This window comes from Urocitellus parryii, chromosome 2 (assembly GCF_045843805.1).
Source record: "Urocitellus parryii isolate mUroPar1 chromosome 2, mUroPar1.hap1, whole genome shotgun sequence".
Lineage (NCBI taxonomy): Eukaryota > Metazoa > Chordata > Mammalia > Rodentia > Sciuridae > Urocitellus > Urocitellus parryii.
In genome coordinates, this window is record NC_135532.1 from 74,078,282 (window position 1) to 74,093,788 (window position 15,507).

Sequence of the window (15,507 nt, forward strand, 5' to 3'; positions counted from 1 at the left end):
GGAAATAAGTCTCAAAAATACCAAAGGTCAAATTTTTTTTTAATATGTGGAAACTAGCCTACCATAAAGGAAGGGGGGCGAGGGAAAAATATATATTTAGTAGATTAGACAAAGGTGAATGAAGGGAAGAAAGGTGATGAAGAAAAGACAAGACAGTGGAATGAGTTTTTGCAGGAAAAATTAAAATTGTTCTTTCAACACAGAAGTAATGACTGTGAGGATTTAAATATAAAGAGCTGAAGTAAGAAGCAGTGGCAAACAGTGAGAGCTGCCCTTGTCTCCTGAACAAAACCTCAAAAGAAAGTCTGGGAAAGTAAAGAGCACATGAGAGAGTCCTGCAGGAAGTTTGGGAGTGTCTAAGAGAGGAGCAGATAAGCAGAATGCCTTGTTATTTTTGAGCTGTGCTTTTGGTGAGAATTTTTCCATTGTTATTTTCTTTATAGTTATGACTAACTAATAAGCAATTTGGAATCCACCCAACAACAATCACATTTGATGAAGCTTCCTTCCAGTTTTAATTTATTGCCATGCTATCTACTTGATTGTTTTATCCACTCGTGATGGTGTGACATTTTGCAGCTGACTATGTATAGAGAGGATTGTAAGAAATGACGAATCAAACTAGAAATATTATATTATTTTGACTAAGGTAATAGGTCTTCTTTGCTCTTATAAATTTCTGGTAAAATTGTTTCCTGCTCTGGAACCTTCAGGTTGTTTTAGCTTGGTTTTGAGCATTTTCTCTCTGCTATCCCATTTGAACCACTTGGGAATGTTATCTAAAATATATCACAGCAGTTGTTCTATTACATCACCAATGTTTTCTGTAAACTGAGCTTCTTGGTGTACTATTTTGATCTACTGTCATCCCAGATTTTGAAAGTCAACTAGACTCAACCATGTAAAATAAGAGGATCAGATGATTTAAAACACTTGACAACAAACTACTCCCTGGTATTTCTTCTCATGCAAAAATTATGTTCCTCCTCTAACACATAGTTCATTCTTGTTTCTCTGATATCCTTATTGTATATTATTCTGTTAGCTTAGTAGTTTTTTGTGATATTTCTAGAACTGGATTTTTATTGACTCTCATTCTGTTTCTATTAGCTACCTCAAGCAAGATATAAACAAACAAACAAAAAAAAATTCAAATCTGTACCTTTTAAAATAAACCAAATCAGTTTCTATTTTAATTCTATTGTTATATGAGAGCACACTTTAAGTAATCTCTCATCATTGTTATTTAAGTTGGTTTTTATATCTTAGGATATGGTTTAACTTAGTGAATGCATGATCTTGTTGACTCAAGAATTTATATTCTTCTTGGTATTGGTTGCAGTATTAATTACATGCCAAGTAGGTCAAGTTCATCAAGTTAATTGTATCTTTGTTGATTTGTCAATTACTAAATGATTAATATTGAAGTCCTTTACTATAAGAGTAGACTTGTCTATTTCTCCTTCCAGTTCAATGAGTCATTGGTTTAAGCTATTCAATGCTCTTTTAGTTAGTGCAGACAAATCTAAGATATGTGTGTATAACAAGTACAAATATATTGATATATTTATCTAGATGCAAAATCTCTCCTTCTCCTTGGTAACTTGCCTTGTTCTGAAGACAGCATTACTTAAAATAAACAGAGATATTCTTGCTTTTTGGTTAGCATGAGCAAATATATATATTTCTTAATCCTTTTACTTTGAATCTATCTGTGTTTTTAAATTTAAAATGAGTTTCTTGTAGATAAAAGCAATTGGATATTGGGATTTTCTTAGTATTCTTTGTGACAAACTCTGTAGGTACCTTGATATATTTACTCCATTCCCATTTGAAGGGGTTCAATAACCCCTTTAAATAGCTGAATTAATATATCTACATTTATAACTATATTCTATATATATAGTCTATCTTCTGAAACACTTTTACATCTTGTTTGTTTTAATCAAGCATTTTTTGTGATTGTATTCTATCACTTCCCTTAATATATCAATCATGTATCTAAAAAATTAGTAACTTCTCTAGATTTACTGATATATAAGTTTAACTAGTTGAAGCTGATGTTCAAATAACACTACATTGCTTCATTTGTAATGCAAATACAATATAACAGAGTACTAAAAATCTTTCCCTTCTATCCCTTAGGATATTTTGGTCCTTCATTTCAATAATGCATACACTAAAGTTGCCTAAGAGTTTATTACTATTATTGATTAAGATGGTTATACTTTAGTTAAGAATAAGAAAAATAAAATTTTGTTGTATTCTCATTTATACCTCCTCTGATGCTCTTCTTTTGCTTAAGTAGATTCATGTTTCTGATACATCTACTTTCCTTGTCTGAATACTGGTTTTTCTAAAAGTTATCCATGTTTCTTAACTTCCTTTTTCTATTCTTCAGGGATAAAAGTCTTGAACTTATCTGAATATCTATCTACAGTCTCTTCTTCTCAGACGCCTAACATAGCAGTCATAGGTTCTCTTCCTTGAGGGAGTTCAGCATTTGCATGAGTTAACATGGATAATCTGGGAAAATTTCTCCATTTCAAACATCTTAACTTTTCAAAGTTTTCTTTGCCACATAATATGACATAGTCACAAGTTCCAGAAATTGTTGACAGCATTAGTATGCCATTGCCACAATATTTTATAAAGAATGACATAGTAAAATTGGAATGATAACCTCTTATTACCTCAAAGTTTAATCAAAGAAAAATAATTCAACATTCCCCAAATGATATTTTAAAAAGATAGAAAAAAATCATTCCATGAAATGGAAACTGGTGTTTATCTATAGTAGCTTTATGAGTATTTGAATATAAGCACAGAAATTAAAAGTTGTTTTACAAATATTTTCTATACTCTTTTCCACACTATTTAATCCTGAAAAATACATTGAACTTTTAAAGATATTTTATTAAAAATCAGTAATATTTGCTTAACATAGATCATAGCAATATTAAACATGAAGGACTTTGTAAAGGATAAAGCAAAATAAGCAACATATTTTCTAGTTTCATTCATAGTGTCTACAATGAATTTAAATAAATGGAAAATGTACACTTGGCTATATGGTACATTTGATATAAAAATGATGTCAATTCTACCCAAATTGTAGTAAAGAATAAAAACAATTTTACTCAAAACCTCATTGTAAATTGGATGTGGATAGTGAAAGAAGAATCCTTCCTTCCACTTTCATATCAGTAATAGATGATCAGGAATTATGAAGTACCAAAATCATCATTTTGTTGTCATAAATGCTGATTTAGAAAGAATGACCAATGAAAGCCAAAAAATGGTGGGTAAATATTTTATGATGGACAGTTAATTTTATCTTTTAAAATATCTCCTGCCAGTTACTTATAATAAATGTATACAGATAAAACCTGAAAGACACCATAATAACCCAGGGATCAGAGTTTGTATCACCAGTAAGGAAATAAACTAATAATGAGGACTTGTGACATAGTGACATAGTGCACTGGGAATGAAACAAAATTTCATATATATATATATATATATGAATTTATTTTTTAGGGATGAGAAAGTACAAAGCTATTGTTTGATTGTGAGCTAGAGTTTCAGAAGTAGGTAATGAAAGTTTTTAGTGATTTTCAAATCAAAGGAAAAGCTTTAGTGTGGGTGTTATAATAAAAATGTCGAGTGAGGTTAAAGGAGAGGCATAGTAAATGGGCTAGGTTAAATATGAGAGATCTCTCTGAGCAATATGAGATATCAAGGATATGTGAGTTAATTCACTAAAGGGGATGAGGATTTAACAAGGTGACAAAATACTCATTATTTGATGGGATAATCTGTAGATCAGGGAGAAATTTTATTTGATAAGACAATTGCTAACTCAGGTGATTATCACCAATGTTTCAAGAACAAATACTTCATAAATTTTATAAGAGGAGATTGGTTCCCAAATTAAAAAAGAAGAAAATAGTAAATGATTGATGCCTAAAATTTACCTTTCTCTCTCTCTCTCTCTCTGCCTCTCTCTCTCTCTCTCTCTCTCTCTCCACAGTGCAGGGACTGAAACCAGGGCCTTATACATGATAGGCAAGATCTACCCTGAGCTACATCTACAAACCCTACATACAAAAAATTTATAATCATTTTATATACATTGACATGAAAGACACAGAATGTGAACTAGTGAACTACATTTCTTAAATGTGGCCAGGCAAGACATCACCTTAACATGGTTTGAACTAAGTACCATAAAGACACAGTTTGTTTACTCCTAAAGACAAGATTTCTGCCATTAGTAGGTAAAATATAAATGCTCCAGCCTATTACTCTCTCAATAAGAACAGGATCCGTAGTTATAGGATTGATAAAATAAACCTATTAAAGCCGCAGTGGCACATTCCTGTAATATCAGAAGCTCCTTGGCAGGCTGAGGCAGGAGGATCTCAAGTTCAAAGCCAGCCTCAGAAAAAGCAAGGCACCCTTTCTCTAAATAAATACAAAATGGGGCAAGAGATGTGGCTCAGTGATTGAGTTCAGCCCTTGGTGTTCCCCACCAAAAACAGAAAACCTAATATAAATGAATTTTCAATTATATTAAAAACTAGAGAAGAATCAGTAATGTAGGGAAATTAAATATAGGAAATTAAATTATAAACCAACCTGAACCTGGATAGTGCACTTAGAAAAGAAAAAGGAAATGATTCAGGTTAAAACTTTACAAAGTGGGCTGGTAAGTAATATGCACCTAATATATTTTTTCTTTGGTACCAAGGATTGAACCCAGGGGTACTCAAATCCATGGGTGCTTAACTCGTGAGCTATATGCCATCACCCCCCGCCCCCGCCATTTTTTTTTTTTTTTTGATACCTGATCTCAACAAATTGCTTAGGGCCTCACTAAGTTGCTAAGGCTGGTTTTGAACTTTCAAATCTCTGGCCTCAGCCTCCCAAGACACTGGATTGACAGGTGTATTCCACCAAATCAGGTTGTGCGCCAAGTTTTGTATATGTGTCACATGTTCTCGTGTGTTTCAAGTGACCATATCATGAATCAAGAAGGAAAAGGAAGAAAGCCTGAAAAATCTACCTTAGCACTTGTTTTTCTGAAGCAGAAGAAAAAAATATTTTTGCCAAAGAAATATTTTTAAAGTTTAATTTTAGTTGAGGGATAATTATATATATTTAAAGGAAAACATATGGTATTTCAATAAATCGTGGAATAATCACATTAGGCTAGTTAGCATATTCATCGCATTAATTATTTATAATTTCTTTGTGGTGAGAATATTAAAAACCCTGTCTGTTATATATTTTGAACTCTACTATACATTATTTATAAATATAGTCATTTGCTGTTCAATGTGTCACCAAGAAAGTCTTCCTATCTAATGTAAATTTGTAATCATTACCAACTTCTCCCTATTGCCCAGTCACCTTTTATCCCCAGGTTCACCACTATCCTCTCTTCTTCTTTGAGTTCAAGTTTTAGTTTTCAGTGAGACACAAAGAGACAAATATTATATGCTAAACGAAATATTTTAATGATTCATCTAGTTTGAAGGAAGTTATTTCAGGAGCCCACTATGTGAAACTTAAGGTCTCTTTCTCTATCCTTCTTTCTCTCTTTCACATATATACCCACAAGTATATGCACACTTATAAAGTAACAATTAACATGACACATTTGTCTCATTAGGACAAAATGATCCCAAACAGTTGTTAGAATGCAGGCAAAAGTGGCAATTCCTTTTTGACCTGATTAGATTGGTAGTAGATAAACATGATGCATTGTTGGCAAAGCCAATGCTTTGAGTATGCATATGGGTACCTATATATTCATATGTATTATACAGTAAACATAAATTTTCTGAGCTATTAGTTTCTACACACAAGCTATTATTTGCAGTTACAATAAAGGTTAATTTTTATTTTTCTCTTCTTCCTTGATAAAACCAAATTGTCATCCTTGTAATCATAGTTATTTAAAAATCCAAATCCTAAGACTACTACCATTTATTATAAGAAACTAAAATTACTAATGCAGTTATGGTAAAACTAAAAATACATAATCTGAAGACAGTAATTGCTAAGTTTTATTTTGAAACAAATATTTTTTGTAATATTTTTTAATCTCTGTTTTCCTATCAGGATAATAATTTGTGTTCATCTCTTCTATTTATCAATACATTCTCATGGATAATAGTGAAGGAAAGTGATAAAATTAAGAGTTTTAAGGATTGAATACAGAGTATAAAAAGAAGATTACTATGGTTTGTCTATTATGTAGCTTTAAAAGCTTCTGTATCAATATAGCAAAGTTCAGAGGTGCAATGCAAGTGGGGTGTGGCTGGCTATAGGGGTGAGTCACTGAGGTTGTGTACTTCATGGGTTTTTCTTCTCTGTGGCCCCTTCCTGGATTTAGTTCTTATTTCTAGTTGCCATGAGCTGAGTAGCTTTCCTCTGCCCTTTGGAACTTCACTTCATCTTGGGCCCAGAACAACAGAGTTGACCCACCATGGACTAAATTGTGAAAGAGTGAGCCAAAATAAATTTTTCTTCTTCTAAGTTTTTTTTTTCAGGCGTTCTGGTCATAATAAAAAAAAGATGAACAAGACAATTATCTTTCTGGTATTTTGTTCAAAGAAGTATGTTTTAAATAATAGTTATCAGTTTTATAAATTCCTTTAAAAAACATTGTGTATACAGTATGTTAGCAATTAAGTATTAGCCAATAATGGCTAGTGGTATACAATATAGCATGCCAATTTAAGAAGAGAAGAATGGTTTTTAGAAACAACTAAACTATTAAGTATAGATTTCAGATATCTTATTTATTGTGAGAACTTACATATGTATTTGTGTGTGTGTGTGTGTGTGTGTGTGGTGCTGGATATCGAACACAGGAATTTGCGAATGCTAGGTAATTGTTCTACTGACTAAGCTACATCTGCAGCCCATGAGTAGTGGTTTAAGATTGACCTGAGAGTGTTATAGATATGATTAGGAAGACAGGTGTTTGTGGCAAAAAAAGGGAAAAATATGTATGAATATTTGGTTTGGAAGGACACTTGATAAGTTTAGGAACTGAAAATCTGTGTGGCATTTGGAAGAGCAGTATAAGAAATGTTTAGATAATTCTGTATTTAAGATTTAAATTCAGGATAATAAAAAGCAATCAAACATTTTAAGCAGAATTGGAATTGTTAATTAAATAAAGACCAATAAAGAGTAAGAAGTTATACAGGAATTAGTTATTTTAAAATATCATTTTGAACAGTTATGTGGAGGAGGGATAATAGTGACACCAATTAAGTAAGATAGAAGAAGTGGGGAGCAATTGCAATACACGAGATGAGAAACAGCAGACTATAAGACAAGTGCAAATAAATGCTGTCTTAAATATTGTAGCCTTTATTATCAACAGCATTTCATGTTGTTTACATATGCTGAGTGAAGAAAACAGGTATCAATGACTTCAGAAATTCTGGCACCCCAAATTGTGTGATTCATTGCAACCATTAATAATTTTAGGCTTGAATTGGGTGCATTGCATTATTAACAAAAAAAGAATGATGGGAGTATTACAAGTTACACACTGTACTAGTGATCAATAGAACTTAGAATTTTTCACTGCATTATACAACTATCAATCCAGCAATCACAAAATTTTCAAAAGTATCACATGGCTTTGAAAAGAAGATAGGAAGTTGCATGGACTTAGGGAGTGAGAGAGACTTTGAAGAGGAAGTAACATTTGCTTCAAGATTCTCTAATAAATTGGAGTTCAATTGTGAAAGATTTGGCAATCTAAACAGAAGAGGCAAACTCATTTCAGTCAGAAAGTAGAGAATATACACAGGTTTCTAGGTAAAATAACACTTTCAAAGGATTTTGCAGTGGGGAGTATGAGGAACTATGGGAGAATGATACAGGAGAAGATATATGTAAATATAGAGGTCAAAAGATACATAATGTCCTTATCGTTTGTCTTAGGAATAGTTTCATTCAGTCACAAATTCATAAACTTGAAAATTCATCTATGATCTAAGTATACAAAACTGTGTCTCATTTATATTGTCAAGTTGTAGGTATGGTATAATTTTCAAACCTTGCATAATTTTCTTTAATATGACAAATCCACATTTAAGAATTTTTAAAATGCAGTTATTATTGAATTCAATATAGAAACAAAAGTTGTCAGTAACAGAATTTTCTATATTTGATTTAGGTTATTGACACATGTAGATCAGAATATTTATTTCTTCATTAGAAGCCTTGATTACGTACTAATATGTATGGTATACATTGTTGTGCATGCAGAAGGTATGCTGTGTACAGAATTGTCATTCATAAAAAAATTCTAGATTACATTATACAATAAATAATATAAAACTAATCACCTCTGCATTGTTTTTCATTACATTTGGAAATAATATAAAAGAGAAGGTATTCCTTGCATTATTTCTCATATATTTTAAAGTAAAATATTTTGTAAAACTAATAATTTTAATAAAGAAATTACAAAGTATCCTTTAAGCATAGTATTACAAATGACATTACAAACAAACAACAGTGCAATTATACCATATAACACTGTTTTATGAGAGGAAATCATGGGTAAAATATATTCTTTAAGCTTTCAATTATGGATTAACCTTATTTCAAGATGATTTCATATCAGTTTATTGATAATGTCAAAATAAAAAAGAATTAGAAATTATAAACATTTACACTATTCATTTTGATATTAAATTCACACAGAAAATTAGAACCTAATTTTATCTAGAATAGAAAAAATAGATTAGAAATTCAATCTAATGCAGTAATTTTTAAAAAGAGTTCTGACAGATCTATTTCTAAATATCTCTCTGCCATGCTTCCAAATGTGTCACTTTATGTGTCATTGAAAAATTTACCTGCTGGAGTATATAAACATTCTTTAGGTTTTGCATAACAGAAAATACAATTAAATTGATTGAAACAAATAAAGAAGAGTTTTTTTTTTTTTTTTTTTTTTTAGTTTTCATTATCAGTCCAGACATATTATTATCCGCTTTGTCAAGGTTTCAGTTTCCTTTTGGGTTAAAAGAAAATGAGAATCATAGGTATAGAATCCATTTTAAGAAGTCATTGTGAGATTAAAGGAGGTTCATGTAAGTTTTGTATTTAGGTTCTAAATTGGGGGTCTTAAGTCTCTCCCATAGGCCCAGAGATACAGGCTTGCTCCCAGTGGCAGTGCTACTGGGAGGATGGGAACCTTTAAGAAGTGGGGTCTAGTGGAAGGGAGTCTGTAGGTGAGTTGAGGACATGCTCTTGAAAGGAAAGTGGGACTTAGGACTTTTCTTTTCTCCCTGTTGCTCCCTGGCAATGTGGTATGCAGTTGTGCTCTGCCATGTGCTTCTACCATGATGTGCTGCCTTACCATGAGACAAAAGCAATAGAGCCAGTGGATGATGGACTGAAACCTCCAAAACTGTTAGTCATAGTTCAAAATTGTCCATAGTTCAAAACATTCAAAATAAACCTTTTTACTATATAAGTGATCTCAAGTATTGTTTTTTGTTTGTTTGTTTGTTTGTTTTTTAAGGTAATTGAGAACAAACAGAACAGATTGCCAAGTACATAAATGTTCTGTATACTTACTTCCTAATTAAATGTTTTCAGCATATGAGTTCATACTTTTCATGTAAATAGATTTGCTAAATGATATTGTTTTATATAGCCCAAAATATGAAATATTCTGGAATAAACTTCACAAATTAGGCAACCATAATGAAAATTATAGTGCAATATTAACTGAATATTAAAAAAAAACAATTAAATGAAGAGATAAACAATGTTCACAAACTTGAACATTAGATAGTTTTAAAATGTCCTTGATCTTTACTTTGCTTAATAGAATTAGTTTAATAAAAATTCACTGAACATTTTGGTAGAAATTAGCAAAATGAGTCTGACATTATCACCAACAAAATGTTACCAGCTAGAACTATTTGAATATTGTTTATTTCAAGGCATAATCTAAATCTACACCAAATAAAATGGTGTGTCCTCAGCATAAACTCTTAGAATCATGGAACACAAAAGAAATTATAGAAATTGAACCACTTCCATATGGTCAGCTGTGCTTTGACAAATATCCCATTCAATTCTATGGAAAAAGGCAGTCTTAAAAATAAAGAAAAAATAATTATAACCCTAGCTGACACCAACACAGGAATTATATCAAAATGAATTATACCTCTAAATATGAAAACTAAACAACATATCTAGAAGAAAGAAAAAAAAAATTTGTTACTTTGAAATAGACTAAAGGTTTTTATGTAAAACGCCAACAAACACTCATCAATAAAAGATAAATGATTAATATGACTAACTGATATTAAAACATGATCCTCAAAAGACATTATTAAGCAATAGATAGATATGAGTCGTAGAATGGGAGAAAATATGTATAATACATGTATCTGACAACCACTTAATATTCAAACAGTACTAAGAACATCAAACTCAATTATAAGAAGACAACACAATTAAAAGACTCATCATGTCACAAAAAAGAATAAAGGTTGGGACTAAAGATTCTCAGCATCATTAATCAACTATGTCATGCAAAATAGAACTATAATTGTACATCACTTTACATACATTAGAATGACTAAAATTAAAGATTGTTTATTCAAAATTTGTAAAAGCTGTAAAATAGCTAGAATTCTCTCATACATTGTCTATGGATGGGCAATCTACAATACCACTTATGAAAATATTGACATTTTGATGTAAAATTAAATAGGTTCTTACCCTAAGTCAAAACAAATTCAACCCCATTACATTTTACCTAATGTATGTCTATAAAATAGCTACAAATACATGTTTATAATAAATTTATTTATAATATGCAAAAATAGAAAAGAGACCAATAGTATAACCAGTTTGCATTTTTTATATAGTCATGTTGTTAAATAGTACTCAGCAATAGAAAAATGAAGTCCTACCTATTGCAACATAGATGAAAAGAAAAATGCTTAGTGGAAGAGCCAGAAACAAAAGAGTACATGCTGTATTATTCCATTTGTGTGAAGTTCCAGAACAGACAGACTTATTCCTTAGAGATATAAGTCAACATAATGGTTGCTGGGATTGTGGTGAGGAAATTTATAAATGAAGGAGGTCAAGGAAATTTTCTGAGGTTATGATTATGGACTACCTCTTAGCCAATGTGCTGGTTATATTATATATAGTATATTTGTCAAAACTCAATGAACTATATAATAAAAGCATTTATATTTTATAATATAAAATTAATTGCTCAAAAAATATGACTAAATTATTATAGTCTAGGGAGAAAAGTCAACTGAAAGTGTCAACAATTTCATGTTCATTAACCACAAAATGTAAGTTTAAATAAGATGCCTGGCATTTTATTAAAAAGTAAAACTATATAAAAGAAGTGACAAAAAGTTCACTATTCAGAATAGTAGCAACATATTATTAAAAAGATAATAAGACATTGATTTACGTGTTTGCTATTGTTCCAAAAATAATTATTATGATGAACTACTAATGCTCTGAACTCAATATTTGTTGTTCTTGTTGATGTTGCTCTTTAATATTTTAAAAATAATGTGTTTATACATTCAGGGTGATTTTATATGTACAACATGATAAATCTATTTTATTCTTATAGAATCATAATAATTTAACAGTTCTTATCACTGTAAAAGTGTTCAGGCTTATATAATAGACAACGCTGTCATTGTATTTCTGAGTAGATAATATTAACTTATTCTCCTTGTCTACCTTTGTCTGCCTTTCCACAAAATTACCTTCTTCTCAAAATTACTTAAGAGGACATATGATATCATAATAACCATATTAATCAAATGTTTGAGTGATCTCAAAAAATCATATGTGCCCTAACATTTTGAATCAATCTCCCAAAATATCCATTTATTTACTCTCTTCATAAAATTACACTATTCTTGTATCAAGGACTTGCATACATTCTTACAGAAATTGATGGAGTGCTGACAAGAATTTGGAGAAAAGGGACCTCTTGAAACTTGTTAGTGGAATTGGTAGTACATACACTTCGGAAAACAGTGTAGTTTCTTTAAAAAATTTTAAATAGAACTACCAGCTAATCCAGCAATTTCATTACGAGGCATATATCCAAAGGGAAAGAAATGAGTAGATTGAAGAGATATCTTTACTCCTGTGTTTACTGAAGCACCATTTGAAAAAAACCAAGAAATGAAACAACTTAATGTCAATGAACGGATGGAAGGATAAATAAAATGTGGCACACATACAAAATGGAATACATTCAGCCTTAAAAAGAATGGAATCCTGTCATTACAAGTTGATCTCACAGATTTTGAGAGCAGAATGATGAATTCCAAGAGGCTGGAGAGGAAAAGTCTAAGTCTGGGATTAAGAAAGGTCCATCAATGGGTACCAACTCACCATTACATAAGAGTAAGAAGTTCTGATGTTACTGCCACTGTAGGGTAATTGGAGAAAACAATTAGGTATTATATACTTCTGATAGAAGAAACGATTGTGCATGCTTTCACTGTAAAGTAATGATAAAGTGTTGAGGAAACCAATATTTTTACCTTTATTTGAACATTACACAATGCACATTAAATCTCACGTGGTACCCTGGTACAAAAAAAATGGTAAAATAATAAACCTGATAATGCCTTTAAAATTTTGATGGAATATGTCTTTTAAAAAAATTGGAATAAGGGAGGAAAAAAACCATCCAATTACCATATGTATCTACTCCACAAATATATATTCAACTTATAATAAAGTTGGGATTTTCAGGCATGATTATTTAATTGATGAGTTATGAAGAAAAACTAAAACAATATTATATTAGTATATAATATATAGTTATAAATGAATATAATATTGTTTTAATATAAAAGTAAATATTAATATGTAATATTACATAGAGTACTTAAAATATAGGCAGAAAAAAACTCTCTTTAGCAAAGCAGTTATATTCCAAGAGGTGTTACTAAAGAAATAAGTGAAAAGGTTGGTGGTAAAACCTGAGAATCCCACATAGCCAAAAAAAGAGTACATAAATAAGTATAGATCTTGGTGATTAATTTAAATTAGGCTACAATAAATTCTCTGAATAAGGATGTGGAATGTATTGTTCTCTCTCTCTCCCTCTCTACCTCCCTATTTCTGTTTCTCCCCCTGTATCACTTTAACATATTTTTTTCTAAGCTTAAATATTTTTGTTGGTTATTCTATAGATAATGACTTACGACTTAACTCATGTAAGTTCAGTATAAATTGCTACTTTTCTATGATTCATTAAAATATGGAAGAAATTAGGAACTGTTTATTTTCTTCACCCCTCTGGATTTATAATACTTAAATTGTAATTGTTTATATTGTGATATTTTCCAATAAGTTTTCAATTTGGTTTACTCATTTCAATGATCCCCATCCTCTCAACATTTTGAGATTTTATTATATGATATTTCTATCTTAAAAATCCTTTTAATAAATTTTAAATCAGCCCAACTAAAAGCAATTTTTCAGATTTTATTTGCTTAACAATATTCATTGTGTTTCATTTTTAAGAATACTTTCATTTAATGGATGTAAGGTTGAACTTAGGAATAGAAATATGCTATTTCACTGATTTATAGTAAACACTAATTTTTTAAAACTGTGAGAAAGGTATTTATTATTATTATTTCTCTAGATATATGATTTTTCTATTTGCTTCTTACCAATTTTACTATGAAGAGTCTGAGTAGATATGGATTTAGTTTCAATTTTATTTTTTGATATTTATAATACTTCTTATAAATTTGTGAATTTATGTCTCCATTACTACAGAAATACTCTTATCTATTAACTTTTTAGATATTCTGCCCCATTTTCTTCTCTCTTTCTGGAACTTTAAATTTTAATTGTGGTTCCATGACTCTACAAGTAGTTTATTCTATGAAATTAACACTATAACTTACTTGGGCTGCCATGTGATTTTGGACAAAATTATAACTAAAAAAAATTTACAACTTACTTACAAATTCAATTTTATTTTTTAAAATTAGCATTTCTCACACATATATTTCAGAGAAAAAATACTTTCATATTGTCAGTCACTCTTTAGCTTAGCTAATTTAAAAATTACAACAAGAAAATAAGTACCAAAAGAAAAAATAAATATACAAAATTAGTCATTAAAACAATTGATTTTTCATGGATAAAAAGAGTTCAGAAATAAGATAAACATATATTTTACAAATATATATACTGATTTTTCTGTTTTATGCTATATTGCAGTTCAGATTTACATGGTTCCATGTTACACTCATAGGTCAATGCCTAACATCCAAAATTTGGTAGCTGATGTAAATTTACATTTTTTAAAAAGTTTTGGTGAAATTCTAGCTTTGTTTTGGAAAGAAAATAGAGATGAGTAGTTCTCAGTTTTTAGCAATATGTTTTGAGCAATAGTGAAGAAAACAAAACACTTTTCATGATCTAGCCAAAGCTAAAGTGATGCATAACTTTTACTCATTTAGTGATAAGAGATTTCAAAAACCGATTTGAATTGCTAAGAATTTATGGAATTGATTCTCAAGGTGTGCTGTTTTTTTTGTTGTTGTTGTTTGTTTGTTTTTGTTTTTTGTTGTTGTTTTGTTTGGGGGCTATTTTATTGGGAAATGTGTTGTTTTCCAAATTTCTTTTTCAACTAATTTATTGTTGGATTATAAGAACACAATTGATTTCTGGGTGTTGATTTTGTATCCTGCTAATTCGCTGAATTCATTTATGAATTCTCAAAGTTTTCTGGTGGAGTTTTGAGGTTTTCTAAATATCAGATCATATTGTTGGCAAACATAGCTAGTTTTAGCTCTTCTTTTCCCATTCATGCATTTTAATTTTATTCATTTGCCAAATAGCTCCATGCGAGGACAAGAGCATGGAGTACTGCATACATGGCACAAGTTAAGGGCATCTTAGTGGCAGGCCACTCCCCTCGTGCTAGGCATGTGAGCAGCGGTCTGCTTACCCTGTAGACATAGCCCTGGGCATAAGGCCATGTATTGCAGTCCCTGTTCTTGCTCCACAGCCCACTCCTTGATTGATCATTGCAAGGACAGTTAGTAGACTTTGCATTTGTGGCTGCCTGTAATCTGCTTAGCTACTGCCTGAGTATATATACATGGTAACTGTGCAAAAAAAATCTGACCTGCTTCCTGCTTGGTCTCCTCCGGAGTCTTGATTAGCGACTCCGCAGCCACACTGTCCTCTACCCTGTTCTGTGGACCTCCTCCCTGGATGAGAGAGAGCCTATGGCAGTTCTGGCTAGAGATTTGAGGACTGTGTTGAAGAGAAGTGGTGAAAGTGGACATCTCTCTCTTGTTCATGTTTTAGAGGTAATGCTTTCAGTCTTTTTCCATTTAGAAGGATGTTGGCCATGGGTTGTCACATATAGATTTTACAATGTTGGTATGTTCCTTTTATTGCTGTTTTTTTTTTCTA